The sequence below is a fragment of the Acomys russatus genome, chromosome 18 (assembly GCF_903995435.1).
Source record: "Acomys russatus chromosome 18, mAcoRus1.1, whole genome shotgun sequence".
Lineage (NCBI taxonomy): Eukaryota > Metazoa > Chordata > Mammalia > Rodentia > Muridae > Acomys > Acomys russatus.
This window is the reverse complement of record NC_067154.1, coordinates 7,183,897-7,204,491: the sequence shown is the minus strand read 5'-3', so window position 1 is coordinate 7,204,491 and position 20,595 is coordinate 7,183,897. Positions and strand designations below refer to the sequence as shown.

At 44.6% G+C, this 20,595-nt stretch overlaps 1 protein-coding gene across 5 annotated transcripts in view; it reads left to right on the top strand.

Annotated features, from left to right (window-relative positions):
• Msra (methionine sulfoxide reductase A) overlaps nucleotides 1-20,595 on the top strand; it is a 320,628-nt gene that overhangs the window by 166,599 nt on the left and 133,434 nt on the right. The gene's annotated exons all lie outside the window — the stretch shown is intronic.

The following is a 20,595-nucleotide window of genomic DNA, read 5'->3' as shown; positions in this document are numbered from 1 at the left end:
CCCCTGTTTTTTTGAAAACTGTGTGTACATGTGTGTACTCATGCATGTTTATTAGTGTATATGGAAACCAGAGGACAACTTTGGGTGTCATCTCTAAGGCACTGTCCACCTCATTTGAGGCAATCTCTCTAACCAGTGAGATTAATGGTTGACCCTGGAGCCCAGTGGCTCTCCCTTCTTGTGCCTCCGGATGCTGGAATTACAAGTAGGTATGCTTGGCTTATTCACATGAGTTCTGTGGATTGAACATGTCCTCATGTGTTTGTGTCCATCACTTTACCGATTGAGTGGGCTCTCATTTCTCAGCCCCAAGATGAGTTTTAAAAGTTTGATGATTTTTGGTTGTGAGCCTAGTCTTTACCGGCTGAGCCACAGAGTACACACCCCAAAGCAAGAAGTATTACTTTCATGCTAAGCAGGAAGGCTAGGGCAGTGACAAGTGGATGAGCCAAGACCATGGCCGAGGAGCCTACCCCCTGGGGTTGGGGCCTGCTCCTGTTCCAGAAGTCCAGGACTGATCCCAAGTGGGCCCATGGCAAATTCAGTGGAAGAGAGATTGAAGATGATGAGAGTGGGACAGAGAACAGAGAAGAGGACAGTGTACAGCCCACAGCTGAGTAGGGGCCACTCTTGATGGAGCCCTTACCTAGGAGAGAAAGGCACTGGGAGAGGCTGATGGAGCCAAACAAGGCGCCAGCTATCCCCAGTGCCGTCCCACGGGACAGAGAACTCTGGCCACAGAACTAGGATTTGGCCCATGTCTTGAGCAGACCACAACACACTGACCTCCGCTGTTTCTCGTTAGAAACGAAGTTTCCTAATCTCATTTCCTTTGGAGCTAAGAGGATGAACTTGGTTTTCAGTCTCTTCCTGTCCCCATTTTTATAAAGCCCTGACATTTTTTTCGTTTTTCTTTTTCCTTCCTTTTAAAAGGGATATGTAGTAACATTGGCAGAAAGATTTAATTTGGGCAACTTTGATTCTTAAGAGAAAACAAAGCGTGTGAATCAACATTGAAGTATTCACCTCAGTTTGGGACCAAACTGTTTGGATCTTTGTAAAAACCGGTTTTGTATGTTAGGGGGAGTTGAAGGCCTTTCTGGCCACCTTGTGTTCCCTGTTCTACACGGCCATGCTCCCAGCCTCCCATGCACCTGCTCTTGTCTGATTTCTTCTGGGCTGGGCGTCCCATTCTCTACCAGCAGCTCCAGTGTCCCACGCTTTGTAGTCCTGCTGGTCCCTAGCAAAGGGGGTGGAAACTGGAGGGTAGTCTCTGCTCTGTTTTCTAAGAAACTTCTGAATTCTATTATCTTTACAAATATAAGATGAGAAGACAAGTTTTTCAATTTTTTATTAGGTTTTTTTTTAAACTCCTCTGATCGATTAAGGATGGTGGTTATGGTTGGGTGGTTTTGTAGGGTTGGGTGGTTTTTTTTTTTTTTTTTTTTTTACTCTCTCTTTTTAACCTTAAGTTTTGAGTTGAAAATTTTTCAGATTTGGGGGGGGGTATCCTCATAAAAGGGTCCTTGTGCTTGCTTTCCGGGGAGGTGGTTCCAGCTGGGGAACCACCGCATTGGTTGCATATGTTCTTTGTTGATTGCACCCTCCTCCTCCTCCTCCTTCTCCTGCTTGTCCTCCTCCTCCTCCTCCCCCAGCCTTTGCTCTTGGGTTGTTGTGCTTACTTCCCCTTATTTTGCTAATTTCTATGGTTAAGTTGGTTTTACTTGAATGATTTGTGTTTAGGGGAGAAAAGAAAAACACCCTTAAATTTTTGTTTCAACTCCTCCTGCAAATAAAAACAAGAAATGAAGTGACAGATATAAAAAAATTTTTTTTAGATGAAACATCAGAATCTTTGCTGTGGATGAAAACTTTATTTATTTGCCTCATATGAAACTATGTCCAAGATGCACTGGCTGGGAGACCGGCCTTTCTTCCGCACTGTCCTTGTTATTCTGGCTGCAGATGCTTCCCGAGGACCCAGAAGGAGACTATTTTGTCCGTTAGCACAGGGCCAAAGAACACCAGGCTCTGGCCTGAAACACTGGGGGGCCTGTAGGCCTTCCGCACAGCAGCAGCTGCGAGAGCCTCGGTACTCAGTGCTTTCAAATGGGGGAGAGGAATAAAGAGAAAGCTCTGGAACACACGAGAAGGGATGGACACTAAGCAGCCATGTCTGCATGGATTCTATATCTTTCACACAAGTGGCCTGATCTCCAGTGACCTGGGCCCATCTGTGAGTATATTTACTTTAAAGCTGTGCTCACTGCTAGTGGTGGAGGTAGAGAACGGTCAGCTACTGTATTTATTACTAGTGATGTTTTCAGTGGGCCTGTCTTGCCCTGGGAGGATTGAAAGCAGTGTCTGAACCCGAGTGTTTTTGTTTGTTTGTTTGTTTTTGTTTTTTTGCTTTTTGGGGGTTTTTTTTGCACAAGGAGAAAGAACAACCTACCTCATGTTTAAGGCTTGTTTGGCTCTATTTTGATAGTTTGAAATATTTTAGGGACAATTACCTGTCCCTAGTGAGCCAGGTTTTAAAATGGACAAAGCCACACACTGGAAGCTTAAGTCAGGGGTGGAGGGGTGGAGTGGAGTGCAGGAGGATCCAGAAGAATTGGCAATTATCTTTTTTAAAGATGTAAGTTAATAAACTTTTGTTTTTCTAGCAGTTGAAAGTTCATAGCAAAATCAAACAGGGAGTATGGAGACTTCCTGTGTGCTCTCCGCCTTCACACACCTACAAGCACCCCATTTTCCACATCCTGCTCCAGAAGGCTGCATGTGTTGCCATGGATACACCTACCCAGACAGGATACATTAAGCTTCCATCTCAGCACCACACATTTTGTAGGTTAGATAAATACCTAACGGCTTACCCCACCGCAGCAGCATTGCACTGGATGGTTTCATAGCCCTGAAAGCCTGGGCTCTGTCTGTTCAGCCCCCTTCCCTGCTCCTTGTCAACCACCAAACTGCACTCGCTCCTCTCTCTATGCATTTGCCTTCTGCAGATTGGCCTAAAGATGGAAGCATGCAGCCTTTTCAGACTGAGGAATGTGCAGCGGAAGCTCCTCAGGGCTGCTAGGGTGTTCATCAGCTTGACACAGACTAGAGTTATTAGTAAGAAGGAACCTCAATTGAGGGGTCATCTATCAATCTAGCCTGTAGGCACACCTGCAGGGGCATTTTCTTGTTAATGATTGACGTGGGAGGGTCTAGCCCACTGTGGATGGTGCCAACCCTAGGCAGGCTGGCTTGGGCTATGTAAGAAAGTGGTCTGAGTAAGCTGTGTGGAAAAAGCCAGTGAGCACTGTGTCTCCCTGGTTTCTATTCTAGTTCCTGCCTCCAAGCTCCTTCCCAACTTCCCTCAATGATGGGCTGTTACCTTGGAAGTGTAAGGTAAAATGAATGCTTTCTTCTCCCAGTTGCTTTTGGGTAGTATCTTATCATAGCAACAGAGAAACAAACAATGACATCCTCCATGAATTTCCATGGCTCAGCCGATGCCTTTTCCATCCCCAGTGCTGAATAATGCTTCATCTTCTGGATATACTGCAGTTTGTTAAACCATCACTGGGAACTGGTCACCACTGGCCATGCCTCTTGCATATGAATATACTATCTCAAATTCCGTTGCCTATAATGGAGCAACACATTTAAAAGCTTCTGATGAATAAGCCCCCAAGGGTCTGACATGAGCCAAAAAGAATTTTCCATGGGAACTCTACTTCTTCCATGGGACGGGCCTCTGTGATTCTTTCATCCCAGATGCCTAGAATTAATCTCGTGTTTATAGAAGAGTAGCGAACAGTTTCCAAAGCCTGAACGCAATGTGGAAGAAAGGCAGCTGTGTCTCCTGCCTCTCACTGGGCTTAGAGTCCCATTTGCGAGGTGACTCACTTTGGTCTAGAAATCATCTCGCAAACCTCAGACATCATCTTGTTTCTCCAGCTGCACATGCCAGTGACTCTGCAGTACAGTGGAGGTGGGCATTGGCACATGTGTTAGGAATTGGAGGTGAGAGATGAGATCGCCACCAGCCCATCTAGGTGGCTTTTCTACATGACCGTGAGAAAGAAAATAATTACTATATTTGGTGTTTCCCATGTGCCAGGTCTCTTGCAAGTCAACTTCCACCCCATGCAGCTTCTATAGTTCTTACAACAGCTCTCTACGGGAAGGATGCACAGCAGTTAGTGTGGTCCCTGTGAAAATGAGTGGAAGGACAGCATCTGTCTAGACCACATGGTCAACAAGTGACAGGGCTAGAGTTGGTGCTGGCCCATCTACTGCAGGGTATTTATTTAGCATCTTTGCTGTGTTTCTCTTACAGAGACTGAGAAAGCGCACATGGGTACTGTGAGAAGAACTCCATGGCTGTTTAAATGGGTTCCTCCCTCCCCCATAAGAAACAAAAGCAGTCAAACACATTCACTGCTTCACTGGGCTGGCTGGGAAGCAGGACTAGTCACCAGTAAAGGGTCCTCCCATTGGTTGTCCTTTCCCTGAGGATGTGCCATGTCCTTGCATCTCTCCCATGACACCTAGTGCAGGGCCTCACACACCAGAGGCCCCCTAGTCACCGTGTACGGAGCATTTGTTAGTACCCCCATGCATTAAATGGGGCAGTGCTCAAGGACCCAGTTGGGAAGCCAGAGCAGTTAGTCTTACACATATTTTTAAAGCCCAGGCCTTCAGTGATACTTCTTAAGTATGGGGGTAGGGTGGGGGGGGGGGGGAGAGGAGCAGAAAATAGCTTGAGAAGAGTCCAGGGACTCTGAGTCCTGAAGAGGAAAGGGCATGCTGGTGACGCAAGAGACATAGAGAGGCTTTGCTTGGGATACCTCACTGTGGGCTTTGCCTGGATGGCCTGCAGTGGGATGTCCCCTACCTTGAGAGGACAGCAGTTGTATGCATCCATCTACTGCCACGGACCCCAGAGGGTCTAGTGCAACCTTTGTGGGGCACAGGGCTGTGTGCTGGGAAAGATGATGCTATTCAAAATTGTAGCACTCCTCACCCTGCCAGCATTTGCTCTGGCTGCCTCACCCTTGCCATAGGCCCTCACTGGTCACTGCTCTGTTGCTGTGGTCTTGGTTGGGCATGTGCCATTTGATAAACAGAAGCTCAGACGTGGGGGCCCTGCCTGCTTTGAGTCTGTACCACACAACCATGCCAGAGGTGAACATATAGCTTAGTTATGAGGTTCATTTCCCAGTTTGGACTGAAAATGAACTACAGAGACAAATAAATGGTTGTGCCGTAAACTGTAGACTCCTTCCGATGACATGGCAGAGTAAGAGCTGTGTGAAGGTGAGCTTGGGGTATGGGAGCTTCACCCTGGCATTTGGAGCAGTTGCAACAGGATGAAAGCTCCTCCAGATGAAGACTCAGACTAGTCAAATGAAAGCTGTGTGTCCCCTTTGCGCCTGGGCCACTAGTGCAGTGGGCTGAAATGGCATGTCTCTAAATTACTACCCAGTCAGCATCCTTAATATACATTTAATACATGTACCGATGCTTTTAAAGATTATCTACATATTCATCAGGTGTTGTGGTGACCTGGAGCACCAGTTTCTGCCTTCCTAAATGTGCATGCACTTTACCTAAGAAAAGACAACTTTTTGGAGCAGTTGTAGGTTTGCAGGAGAATGAAGCATGAGATGGGTGTACAGATTTCCCATGATACCCAACTCTTCCCAACGCTTGCACGCTTTTTCCCTGCTAACATCTGGCATTGTTGTGGAAACTTGCTTTCGCTGATGGATTAACATCAGTATGTTTCTATTAGTTAATGTCCCTGATTTACATCCCCCTCTCTGTATGTATGTGGTGTCTGCAGTCTGTGGACTTTGATTAACATGTAAGAACATTGTTGGCCATTATAATGCCATGAAGCATAGTGTCATGCTTCTAGAATGTCCTGCATCTCTGTCTATTCATTCCCAGCCCCACAAACCTTTGTGACCACTAACTTCTTGCTATGTTCTGGATTTTGGCCTTGTTGTTAGACACATAGTAGTGTCTCCTTGTTTTGATTGATGATTCCCTACTGGTGTGATCTGGGGTGTCTTTCCCTGCACTTCTTTGGCCTGCATATTAAGTACTGGAAGACCAGAGTGGCTTTAGAAATGTGATTTTATAAGCCTTCAAAGCAAGCTCTTTATCCCAGTCTGCCAAATGTTATCACCTATTTCTCATTCATTTACTTCTGTTGGCCTGGAACTGGGTTGTACACTTGGCTTTCTCTGCCCCACCCCTAGTATTTGCTAAGCCTCTGCTGTTTTGGTGGTGGACCCTGGATATTCTCCCTGAATTCACACTCTCTCTGTTCCCTGGCTTTTCCACATGTTCTCTTTATGTGAGAGGCTTCTACCCCAGACCATCACCATCAACCACACATACATCATGCGTGTACACCGCTCAGAGAACCACGGAAATATATTGCCCAGTTTTTAAAAATAACACATTCAATGATAGAATAATAAGGTCATTAAGGGCAATCAGCATTTTATTCCATCCTTGATTATATTCCTGATTATAGTTTGTTATCTTTCTTAATATGAACATGGAAGGAGTGTGAAGGGAGTCTCTTCCACCTTTGATGAGGACCAGCCTAGTCCTGGGCTGCTGGGGGAAACCTTGTCCACAGTCTGATTGCATTTTGTTTACCCCACTCCCTCCCAGGTGGGGTAATCATTGGCTCCTGTCATTTCCTGGGAATATACAGGGCCTAATCATGTAATTATGCTTCTGGCCGGCTGTCCCTAACAATGTGAGGCACCCTCTGCCATTCACAAGAATAGTAGAAGGAGAAAAAGAAGGGTTTTTTTGGGGGGAGTTATTATGAAGATAGTGTGTGTGTGTGTGTGTGTGTGTGTGTGTGTGTGTGTGTGTTTCTGGTAGGGTGTCCTCAAGACAGCAACTCATGGATAGACAGTTCATTTGGAGAGACACAATAAGACAGTGTAGACATATCTGGGTTTTTGCCTTCTCCTCTTGCTTGTCCTTCCAGCAGGGCACTGGCCTGCAAGCAAAGAGTGACTCAGGCTGCACGCCAGTCCAGTCATCCCGGAGAATTGAGGAAGGGCCCAGTATTCAAACTGACCTGTACTTATGGCCACAGGTCTGCATAGCAACAGAGACCTATAGAAATGGAAATTAGGCTCCAAGGATCAGGATTTGTGACCTGAAAAATCCCTTAACATCAGCTAGGGGACCAAGACTGAGTCATGTAGGACCTCTTACTGCTCCTTCCTTATCTTCTAGTGTTGTTGTAGTGTGACCTATCCAGTATAGCGTACCTACTCAGGCCAAAGGGCCAGACAGTTCTCATCTCTTCATTCAGAAGCACGGACTTGGACATGATCAATGCATTAAGTATTGATTGGTCTTCCCCCCCTCAGGAGCCTTTCTATACTCCCCCACCAACCCTGAGCTGAGGGCATCTCTCACCTGCCCCATCCCTTCAGTAGACATTCTTCATGGCTTTTACTATCTAGCCTACAGCAGCCCTTTCCCGCTGGAGTAGGAGTCTCTCCAAAGCCCTGGTGCCATGTAATAAACACTGGATGCATTAAACAAAGCAAATGAATAGCTTTGAGCATGAGCGGGCAGCGCCATGTTAAAAGACTCCGTGGCCTCGTGGAGAAGACAGTGTGCCTGTGAGCTGTAACGAGCAATTCATTTATTCATTTTCAAACAGAATGGGGCGCTTCATTCACATTTCATGAAGTCACTTTTATTGACACTTAGGATATTTGAGTGCAGTGTGTATTGCTGAAAAACGACTTCTAAAACGAGTAGAGGAGATATGGCGAACATTTACTGCTGGGTCTGGCTGGCCATTATCCACCCGTAAGTCTTGGCTTCCTGTGGCACCCCACCCACTCCTCCGTGAAGTATTCTGCTTACTCGTTATGCATGCTCACAACACTTTTGTTTGCTTTTCTTACTCTAGTTCTTTCCATGTGTGTGAGGGTGCATGTATGTTCATGTGTATGCACGTGCATGTATGTGTGTTTGTGTAGGTCAGAAGACAACCTCAGGTGTTAGCTTCAAGCACGCTGCTCACCTCTACTGAGACAGGGTCTCTGATAGCCCTGGAGCTCACCAATTAGGTTAGACGACCTGGCCAGTGAGGCCCAGGAGTCTCCATGTCTCTGCTTTGCTAGACCTGGGATTTCAAGCATGAGCTGACATGGCTGGCGTTTGGCCTTAGCTTTCAGGGGCTGTCATATTTAGGTTCTCCTGCCGGCAAGGAGAATCATTACCAACTGAACCATTATCCTAGCCCCGGGACAACAAAGAATTCTTTGCTGGAGATCTAGCTCCTCCCTCCATTCTCCTTCACAGCAGGGCGTGGTTTGTAAGTAAGGTCTCAGCAAACTGTTGTTGCCAAGTTAATAGGTGCTCTAGCAAGTTCTGCACGAGAAGGAAAACGACAGGAGTGTAGATTTTAAGAGATGGTCACAGGCTCTTTCTTTGCCACCATGGGATTCTAGCACAGTTCTGGGATACAGTACTACTTTTAAGCGAGAACACAGGGTGATTTTCTTTTCTTCTCTTCTTCCTCCTTCTCCTCCTCCTCTTCTTTCTTTTCGTTGCCTTTATTGTGACAGAGTCTCATTCTGTAGTCCAGATTGGCCTCAAACTGTCACTCCTCCTGCCTCTCCTTCCAAATGCTGATATGATAGGTGTGCCTTGCCATGGGCAGCTCATGCTGTTTTTTCTAAACTGACTACCCTGAGCCATTGCATCATCTCCATATACCTAGGGGAGCTAACCAACTGGAGAGAGTTGTTTCATGTTACCTTCCTAGAATCCAGGTATAATCCAACTTCTAGCCACGGAAACACAGTTTTACAGTGGTAACCTTCTCCCACCTCCTGGCATCCTTATTTTAAGTTTTCTGGAAGACATGCAGATCAGAACACAATGACTTTGAGCAGATAAGACACCCCTGAGACCCAGCTGCAGGTCGTCCCTCTGCTCCTCGGCAGCCATTTGTCTTCAGGTCTGAATGCTTCTCCAGTGCCTGTATTGGCAGCTGAAAATGGAGTGTTAGCCAATGCCGGTGCATTGTTACCACAGAATGCAACTGGCCACCACACGTTGTGTTCAGATAATGGGCAAGAGTAGAATTCATCCAAACAATTGTGCTCAAAGAGACCACACTGCAGAGTGAGCCATTTAAATGGTTCCATTGTAAGATTGTCCTTTGTGGACCCTTCACTGGGAAAATAAAGGTTTAAAGGAATTTCACTTCTTAAAGAAACAGAACATAGAAAAGAAATATGGTATGATATAGAACTGCCTCTTAAAAAAACAAAACAAAAACCATTTTTGTTGATTATTTGAGGTTTTGGTCATAGGACATACATGTTTATGGACGTCAGGGATGGTTCCCTCAGGAAGCTACAGGGTAGTGACGGGCATGGCACCTAGGGCAGCAAATATGACCATCAGCTTGCTGTCACTCTCAAGAAAAGCATCTTCTAAGCTACCCGGTGGCTTTGTTAAAAGCATCAAAGAAGATCAGGTAGATTCGTAGCAGCATTGTGTCAGTGAAAGGAAGTGATTCAGGTCTTCTGGAAAATCCATACATTACTGTGTGAACCCAAGTTGTATATTGGAGGTTAGGTCTCCCTCAGTTATATTATCAGAGATATTTGTTTTGTTATGTACCCATCTTTTAAAGTTTTATTTATATGACAGATTCTATTACAATGAATAAAATAAACTCCTAGACTTAATGGTTTATTTCAAAAAAGGACATGACCTTGAGATGGAAGCTGTGGTGTGTGTGTGTGTGTGTGTGTGTGTGTGTGTGAATTGAGAGAGCTGGAGGAAGAAATGAATGGAAGGTGGACATGATTATGTTTCATCATATACATGTGTAAGAGTCTCAAGAATAAACACAAATTAATATAAAAATGAGCCAGGTGTGGCAGCATATGTCTTGAATCCTAGCACTCAGGAGGTAGAGGCAGGTGATCCCTACGAGCTGTGACCAGCCTGCTTTACATAGTGAGTTCATGTATCAAAAAACAAACAAATAAAGAAAATAAAGTTCTGCCTATCAAGAGCTATGTCTTGCTTCTAGATAATATACAGAGATGTGGAGTTGTCTGTAAAAGGCAACATGAAATAGTTTGGTGGGGTGTCACATATCTATTTATTAGAAACTGTCTTCTTTTGAAGGGATACAGAAAACAATCCATAATGAATGAATTGCCTTACTCACGTGATTAAATTTTAACCTGAGCTTAATTATAGAGAAAAAGGAAAAGGAATTTTGCAGATTAGTGATTGGCAGTATGGTGTTTCTCACCTATGATACTGTCACAGTGATGGAGAGGACAGTCACCAACGGCAAGTCCGAAGTCATGAATACATATCAGAACAGCTATGGTTCTAATTCCTAGGCAGGGTGCCAGAGAGAAGTCCAGGGTCCCTCGGTGAGTATGCACAGGACTCTCTGATTTCCTGAGCGTTGACATGAGGGCTTGGCACAGCACACAATATTAGCTCATTCGTGTGTAAAGTATTGAGAGCCTGCTTAATTCCACGGCCTTTGGAGTTTTCTTCAACAGGAGAGAATTGGCCAGTAGGCTGAGGGACACAGTGTGGGAATCTGCAGCTGGGACCAGGTATCCAAGCTCAAAGGCGAGCTGGGTACCTGCCCACAGCCTGGCTGCACCTCACACAAACATAGAGTTGGCAAGAATCTCCCCCCCCCCCCCCCCGGTCCCTGCAACAGAGGCTTTGGCTTATTTCAAACCCTCACTTTCCGGGGACATGGTTTATTTTGGCAGTAAATGACTTAAAGTTTGCCTGCGAGTTCCCTTTTTTCTCTACTCCACAAATGAATAAAAGTTTTCGCACTTTTGAAGATTGCTCAAAACTAAGTAATAAGAAAACTAACAACTTTTTGAAAGTAGGCGAAAGCTCTGAATCAAGTAATCAGAGAAGACCTACAGATGACATTTCAGGTTTTTTTTCTGAGATGTTCAACATCGTTAGTCATCAGAGAAATGCATATAAAAACCACAATGACCTGCAAACCACAATGACCTGCTACTAACACTCTGTTAGAAAAGATAAAGAAAATTGTTGTCAGGTGTAAAAGTAACTTTTATTCTCCTGCCTTAATTTGTTGTCTAGGAAGCTTACTGCCTCCTTTTGTTAACCTAGGCCTAGTCCTGGAAGCTTCTAGCCTCCATACAATCTAACCTGGGCCTAGAATATTTTCAGCCTCTGAGACTTACTGCTTAATAAGCTCGCCCTTACTTGTTCTTTCTGAGCTCTGGGTTGGCTGGTTCAACTCAGCTGTTCTGGCTCAAGCTCTTCTCCCAGCTGACTTATTTAATCTGGCTTCTCTCTCGGCCCAGAATTGCTCTGCTTGGCCTCAAACTGACTCAGCCATCTCCTCTAAATCTTCTGGCTTCTTTTCATTTTATGTTTCATCCCATCTTTACCTGAGTTCTCTCTCTGCAACCCATCTCAGCAAAAAAGGGGGACAAACCATTGCTACAATAAAATGGGGGAGCCTCAAAACAGTTATGCTTGAATATATTTTTCTGCAGAAAAAAAAAAAAACAAGCAAAAAGCACATATTGTATTCTTTATTTCATAGAACTTGAGGTCATCTATAGTTACAGTGATGGCTTGCACTATGGAGATCAGGGAAGGGTGAGAGCTTAGTACTGAAAGGGGGTGTATGAGGAAATGTCTGGGGGTGCCAGGCCTCTGTGCTCATCATTGAGACTACATGAACTTCAAGGACAAGTGGACAAGTGAATGGGTTAGAACGTCACCGTTCCTTTTGAACAAATACACAGTATTGTGTTGATGGCATGTAGATCCCGTTTCCTGTGTTTTTTAATTCTCTATCTACTGTTAAGACACTAATAATTGTTCAGTCAGAAATACCATTGTGAAGCAGCCTCTGTTGAAGGGGTGTCCTCAGGTGATGGTCACCCTGCTAAGAGCACTTGGCAGACATGCTGTGTTCACTTGAGCCCTCTAGTTCTTCTTAGCATCCCTAAATGTTTCACTTGCTTCTCCTGCTGATCTAAAACATTCCCTGACAGAAGCAACTCAGGAGGGAGCTTATCACTTAGTGTCCATAGTCAGGAAACAGAGAGAGATTGCTCAGCTGCTTAGCTTACTTTTTCCTTTTTATACAATCCAGGACCCCAGCCCAAGGAATGGTGCTACCCACAATGGGTGGGATATTCCCTAATCAATTAGTTCAGTCAATGTAACTCCTCCAAGGCATGACCAGAGGTCTTTATCCCAAATGATTCTATGTCTCATAAAGCTGACAGCTGTGATTACATATCACACTATGCATGATGTGCAGCATATGGGAATAGATCATCCTTTGGTGCATAGAATTGACATGTGTGGGTCATCTCCTAATTTGATGTATGCTGGAATATGTGGCATTATCTATGAGAATTCATGCTGAGATAATTCAACCTACACAAAGTGAAAGTGTTATATCCATGCCCAGTATACTGGACATGACAAGGGCAGACAAACACTTGTATGGCACATCCCATGGGGAAGCAAGCAGGCAAATCTGAATGTGGGATATCCTGTGGATAGCCAACCTACTTCTTAAACATGTTAGTGGATTCTTTTTTATTTTATTTTATTTTATTTTTGTGGTTTTTCGAGACAGGGTTTCTCTGTGTAGTCTTGGCTGTCCAAGACTCGCTTTGTAGTCCAGGCTGGCCTAGAACTCACAGCGATCCATCTGCCTCTGCCTCCCGAGTGCTGGGATTAAAGGCATGCGCCACCATGCCTGGCCTATGTTAGTGGATTCTTAAAGGCTGTATGTTTTCTTTGTGTCTCTCTCTCTCTCTCTCTCTCTCCTGTGTATATGTTTGTGTAAGAGTGTGCAGTGTGTACTTATGTGTGTAGTGTCCTGCTCTATTTCTCTCTACCTTGTTTCCCTAAGGCAGGATCTTTCACTGAAAGCCCCAGTTCTTCCTGTCTGCATGCCCAGTGCTAACTACAGGCTGGGGATTTGAACTCAGATCCTCATTCTTACAAGCAAGTGCTCTGGCCAGCTATGCATCTCCCTCTTCCGAATGAAGCATTCTCAACTTAAGAGACAAAGTAATAAAATATGAAATGCAAGACACAGGATGGAAATGAATTGTGAGAGAAAGAACCCAAGAAGAGCTTAGATGGCAGCAGTCAGGGAAGTTTGAGTATGGACCAGGAGCCAGCTGTTCTAAAGCACAGCTGCCAACATTGTTAGATGAGGGAATAGAGTCCAGTCATGTGTGGAATATCCTTAAACTTATATGAACAATTTCAATTCTTATTTATAAGTGTGTGTGACAGTATTGAGAGATGATGTGAAAGGGTTGCCACTGAGCAAGAAAAGAGGAAGACGGAGGGGGATTGGCAAGGTAGGTAGTCTGCCAAGGGGCCGATCTTTGCAATTGTGTAACTGAATTTTACCTTTTGTGTGTGTGCAGAAACATGCAAAGCAAAAATTCTATATATCTGTCTTCCTAGAAATGACATAGACTGTGAAATGTAAGTAAGCAGATGTCATCGCAGATGCCATCTGGGTGCTGTACACCCTCCAGATACCTGCTGAAGACTCGGTTAAACGTGGTGGTGGTATTACCATTCAAAGTTCGCATTTCTCAGCGGTCTATCTGCATCACAATGAGGCTGTTTCTCTTGTCAAAGGGGTTACTGGGAATTCTGTAAAATGGCTTATTTAATTTCCATGAGGTCTCCTTCTCCAACTCCCCCAGTTCAACCTTTCTTCCCCTTTTGTCTCTTCTGTTTTCCACCCCAGGGTGCCACTTCCTGTCTCTTCTCTGACTGGCTTACTTTCACCTTTACTTTATAATCTTATCGTGTTAGTCTATGTGGTATTTATCTCCAGGGAGAGGACCAATCAGATGATACATAGGAGAGGGACAAGGAAAGAAGGAAGAATTGGCCCACATGGCCTGGAAGCTGATATGTCCCATGTCTCAGCTGGAGCAGCTGCTGATGTAGCTCCTGTCCAGACAAGGTGGTGTTTCAGTTAGAATTCAAAGGCAGAAAATAAAGTTAATATCACAGCTCAGGCAGGCAGGAGTTCCTTCAGACTCAGCCTTCAACTGGTTGGGACAGGCCCACCTACTGTTGGCTTCACTCAGTTCACAGTCTTAAACGTTCGTTTTTTTCTAAAGATACTCTTCACAGACACACTTAGGATAACTCTTGACTAAAGGACATAGATACATCGACACATAAGACTGACCATGATATCTATCCATGCTTCAAGACCAACCTCACAGTCTCCACCAAGACCTCTGGATGCCTATGCCACACTGATGTGTGTATCTAGTTTATTTTAATTTTGGATGCAATTTGGATGCAATGCTGGGACTTGTCTCATCATTCAGTCATTGAGGCTGAATGTGGAACAAAAGGGGTGATTCATCAATAAGACATTTAGGAGGAATTCTAACATCTAGAAAAGTCCATGCTTCAATGTTATTTTACATTGGCTATGGCGGGAGTGGGCTTCAGCATGGAAAGAGGCAAGAAAGAACAAAAGGAGGTTATCAATTCTCTGTCTGTCTCTGTCTCTGTCTCTGTCTCTCTCTCTCTGTGTCTCTCTGTCTCTCTGTCTGTCTCTCTCTCTCTCTCTCTCTCTCTCTCTCTCTCTCTCTCTCTTTCTTTCTCCCCCCTCCCTCCCTCCTTCCCTCTTGGAGGGGACCAAGGGCTAATGCTGGGAGACCATTTTCACCTTCCACCTTGTGTGTGTGTGTTCTGGGGATCTAACTAGCGTCGTCATGCTTTGTACCAAGCACTTCTACCCACTGAGCCATCTCTGTTCATAAAACATTTTAATGTATTCTTTGATAATTTCATTCATACAAATAATGCGTTTGTTTCATAGTCACTGCCATTACCCCCTCTTCTACCCTCTCTGAACTCCTTCACCTTACCAAGAAGTTACCTTCTCCTTCCATGTTCTCTCTCTCCTCTTCTCTCTCTCTCTCTCTCTCTCTCTCTCTCTCTCTCTCTCCATCCCTGCTTCTCCCTCCCTCTCTCCCTCCCTCTTTCTCTGTCTTTCTCTCTCTCAATGGTCCACTGAATGTGATTAGTGTTGCTCATATGAGCAGGAGTGTTGGGTTTTTTATTGGCTACACCCCTGAAGGAAAATTACTGTCAGCAACCATCAATTGCCAGTATCTCCTCAGCTAGGGGTGGGGCCTCATGAGCCCCGCCCCCCCCCCATTGACTGGCTTGATCTTATGCTGTGAGTTCATGTAAGTTTTGTGATAAACCAGCAACGTTAATGATGACTGTAACTGACTATAGAACCCTAGCTTTCCCTGCCACCTTCCTCCATGTATTACAGTTTTATCTTCTCTCACCTGCGTGAATCACACCTTTTTAGGAAACCAGTGAACAGTGTTGGCGTCACAGCCATAGAAATATATTCTGCATTGAAGCAGACACATTTACACACTGGCTGTGGTTATGCTTCCATTGCATTTTCACTTTCCACGTTGGAAAGTGTATGCTCTGAAGCTCAGTGTTTGAGGTCTGACCGTTCCTTAGCTGGCATATACACGTGGTTCTCTTGTACATAGCCCAGGACTTATAACTCCTGTCACCCACGATCACAAGATCACTGCTTATACCATACCTTGTACTGCACTGAACAGCTGGGGCGGTCAGGAGGCAGAGTGTAAGTACACTTGTTTAGATATACAACATTTTCAATTGACCATCTGTGAGTTGGGATGTAAGGAACTTTGAATTTAGGATAGATTTTTAAAATCTACTTTTATTACTTTTAATTATATGTGTGTGCATGGATGTGTACAGGTAAGTGCAGATTCCTGCCAAGATCCAAATTTAGATCCTTTAGATTTGGAGTTACATGAAGTTGTGAACCACCCAATGTGGTTCCTCTGAAAGAGTAGCAGGCGCTTTTAACCACTGAGCTATCTCTCTCTTCCCATAGAGTGATTTTTAATGTTTACTGGGTTCTTTTTTTTTTTTTTTTTTTTTCAGAAAACATAAACTATTTAAATGGTTTAGAGCAGAACTGGGGCTTGATGTATGATAGATCAACACAGTATATTGGCTGAGTGGCCTCCTATCTGGATGATGGAAGGGTACCCTCACAGGTCCTCCTAAGAGCAAACTGCTTTGTAGACATAAGGGCTGGGAAAAGTTTTATCCTGCAGGAATCTCAAGCAGGAAGCTCCCAGAACCAGAAGAAAACCTCCTTAATCCTCTCATATTCTTCCATGGCCATCTATTGACAAGGCTGCGGGCCATAATGTTAAGAGACTGTTCACAAGGCTAGCTAGCTCCGTTATCAGAGAGCAGCCACAGGAGGATGATTGGAGCTTGAGATACACTGACTTACAAACTGGGTTTCCTGCTAAGTCCAAAAGACATCTAACATGCTGTTGTCATTAAAGGTTTGGCTTTGTGTGGTGGAGAGGGCTGCATGGCAGCAATTTTTAATACTGGAAGAACTGCCACGCAATGGGGAGGAATTATTATCTTTTTAAAAAAGGGAATAACACTATAGAAAGAGTAGCAAGCTGGCTTCAGTGTGCCAGGAGGAATTTAGATGTGTTTGTTTAAACATCTCCATCCTTCTTCCCAAGAATCATGGTGCAGAATCTACAGTATTTCTTGTTGTCAGGCTATGAGACTGGAGGGGAGGTTAAGCTGCATAACCTCCAAGGTAACTTTCAATGTGGAAGAGTTGTGAACTTTTCTTTTGTTACTTAAGGTAAGGTATGCCTATATATCTAACAACCCACATCACCGTTTGTTTATGTATGTCATCCACCCATCCACCCATCCATCCATCCATCCACCCATGTACCCATCCACCCATCCATTCATCCATCCATCCACCCATGTACCCATCCACCCATCCATCCATCCATCCACCCATGTACCCATCCATCCATCCATCCACCCATGTACCCATCCACCCATGTACCCATCCATCCACCCATCCATCCCTTTTTCCCAGCTTCCTTTTTTTTTTTTTCTTTGGTTTTTTGGAGACAGGGTTTCTCTGTGTAGCCTTGGCAGTCCTGGACTCACTTTGTAGACCAGGCTGGCCTCGAACTCACAGCGATCCACCTGCCTCTGCCTCCCGAGTGCTGGGATTAAAGGCATGCACCACCACGCCCGGCTCTTTCTTTCTTTCTTTCTTTCTTTCTTTTTTTTTTTTTTTTAATAATTAGTTTATTTATTATCATGTATACAGTGTTCTGCCTGCACATACAACTGCAGGCCAGAAGAGGGCACCAGATCTCATTATAGATGGTTGTGAGACACCATGTGGTTGCTGGGAATTGAACTCAGGACCTCTGGAAGAGCAGTCAATGCCCTTAACCTCTGAGCCATGTCTCCAGCCCAGCTACCCTTTATCCATCTGTCTAGCTACATGTTCACCCATCCATCTGTCTGTCTGCTAGCCACTTACCATACATCCTTCTATCCTTCTATCTATCCATTTATCCATCTGCCTATCCATCCATCCATCCATGCCTTACAACTCAGCAAAGTAATTTCATTCAGTTAAATTTAGTGTTATTTGGATGCATTTATTAACTGGCTTTCAAGAGCTATCATGTTAATAGAATTAACCAAAGGCATTATATGCAGATCCATCATTTTTCCTTCAGTTTAAATATTAGAATTGATGTTTGCTCACTTCTATAGATAGGCATCCTTTTTCTAAAAATTTCTCATTATGTGCTAAAAGGTCAAACCATGAAAGTAAAGAAATTGAATATAACCACATCTAGCCAGGCATCCCCAATGAGAACACATGCATATTAGACACTAAATGAAGTGACTGCAAGGCAATTCTGCATCATCAGGTCTGAGTTTTTGGAACTGACATGTACAGTTGTCTAAATGGAAGAGCAGAGGCAAGAACAGGTATCCTCTGTACCAGCTTATTTCTCCTCAGCACAAGCCCTGTTGGAAAGGGTTAGTAATGGCTTTGCTGTCCAAGTCTGAATATTCTCTCTTTTCTGGCGCTTGGGAGTTCTGGGAGACTGAAGTCCTAGATCATAAAAGAAACGGCAGGAAATGTTTCTCCTTGGTTGAATATGAAGTCATTCATAATGCTGACAATAGTCACAGCTAGCTGAGAAATGAAGCTGAGCTTTTGGCTCTGGGTCTATAGTATTCCCCCTCAGGACAGTTGCGCCCCAGTTGGCGGGGTGGAGGGTCAGGGGGCGGCGGTGGGGGGGGGGCCTCTGTGGTCAGTGTGGAGCTGGTCCACTCTAGTTTCTGAGCTCTGAATCACGAGGCTGGGAGTGGTGGCTTGACTCTGAAGAAAGCAAAACCATGAGAACACGCAGGCTGCCCTGGTGTCTGTAGCCTGGGACATGTTTTGTTCTAGCCTACATTTTTCTGTTTCATCACAAAGGTAGCTATCTTGCTTATGGAAACCACAGTCCCACTTGGGCAGGAAGTCCCTTCTACTGCTCAGGCATGTGAGTGTCATATAGCATGTGCATGCTGGTCACAAGATGTGTGGCTGTCTGATGACCAGCATGCTGCCGTGTGTGGAGGAAATGGGCAGAGAGAGGCAACTGGCCAGTGGTTGCTACGCCATTGCCTTAGAGCCAGCCTTTTTCTAGTCTGTAACCTCTGGCAGTGGTCCTTGAGTATGCATCTTGCAGCAGCTGCAGGGGCATGAGAGAGCATGCCACCCATGCCGGCAGTGAGTTAGGTAATCATATATAATCCACCCCACAGAGGGCCGCTTTGTCATTGTTCAGGACCCTTTCAATGTCTTGCAATTTCTTTTGTCTCCGCACTTCTGGTCGCGTCCTGAAAACCGTCAGGCTTCCGTGTTGCTGTGAGGACCGGACAATTCTAGCCTCACAATGGAGCTCAAATTGGACCAGCTGCTTCCTCAATGGAGCAGGCTGCCCATCTCTGAGGCATTAAGCCCAAAATTATTTAGAAAATTGAAGCCTTTGACTTGCTGTGGATTAATGTGATTAAGCGGGGCTTGCTTTAATTTATACTCATCTCTTCCTTTATTAATAACATCTCATTGGTCGAGGCAGCATGCATGTGCACGGGACCACAGAAAGTTAGGCTGATTGCTGTTTCTCCATAAGAGAAGTCTTTCATGTTTTCAGAAACAACCAATTCAAGGCTTCGGTTGGGGCACACCGAAACTGCCTGTTATTTTTAATGTTCTTTATGGAAACCTAATAAGCAAGTGAACCCTCCCCCCTTCTCCCCTTTATCCCCACCCCCATGGAGGTCCCCATTTGATTTACAGCTCCCCGTAAGTAATAAAGAAAGGATCTCTTTTTCATCTGGGTCGTATCAGCGGGTGAGATCTGGACGAAATACCCTTCAGGGTTAAGGAAGGTGGAATTAAAAGGGATTTGAGTTTTTTCCCCATGTAATTGAAAGTGTATCACCACCACCACAATGATTATGAATCATCCAGTAGCTTTTCTAAATAAGGAAGTATTACCTCATTGTGTGAGACGGGTTTTTATAATGACAGCAACAGATTATAATGGAAGAAATAGAGCAATGTCTTAAAATCAGCTTTAATAAGTTTTAAGCTCTGTGAAATTATTCTGATGAGGATGGCAATAACACTAAGTCTTATGTCAGTTTCTTATAGCATAACAGCTAATGAGTATATATGTCCATGTATTTGTCTTTAAAAATTCTCTCTCTCTCTCTCCCTCCCTCTCCCCCTCCCCCTCCCTCTCCCTCCCTCTCTCTCTCTCTCTCTCTCTCTCTCTCTCTCTCTCTCTCTCTCTCTCTGTGTGTGTCCATCCCTGAAGGTCAAAAGAGGGTACCAGATCCTTTGCAGCTGGAGTTATAGATTGTTGTGAGCCACCCAATGTGGATACTGGGGAGGGAGCATGGGCCCTCTGGAAGAACAGAAAGCTTTCTCAACTACTAAGCCATCTCTCCAGCCCCAAAATACATTCACTTACTCATTTGCTTATTTGTTTATTTGCATAGTGTGTTTGCATTAAGAACTGTTCATAGGGCCTGTCCACTGGAAGTTTGTATCATCTTTAGTATTTGTGAATTATACATAGCAAGCCTGTGAGGTGACACATAAGCCAATAGCTTATTTCATTGTTCTACACTGGATACATATCTCAGAATGTTATATTATTTACTCCTGCATTAGTTTCTTTCCTCATCCTTGTGTCAAAATGCTGAAAAAACAATGTCAATGAATAAGGGTTTATTTGGCTCATGGTTTGAGAGAAGACAGTCCTTTGTCAGAAGACAGCACTTAGGGTCAGAACCTGGGCAGCGAAGTCCTAACAGGCTAGAGTGACTCACTTGTCCTCAGTGAACCAACTAAAGAAGCAAAGTAACAGTGAAAAGCAGAAGAGGGCTGGGCATGGTGGCGTACACTCTTTAATCCCAGCACTTGGGAGGCAGAGGCAGGTGGATTGCTGTGAGCTCGAGGCCAGCCTGGTCTACAAAGCGAGTCCAGGACAGCCAAGGCTAATATAGAGAGACCCTATCTCGAAAACCAAAAAACCAGAAAAAACCCAAAAAAACAAA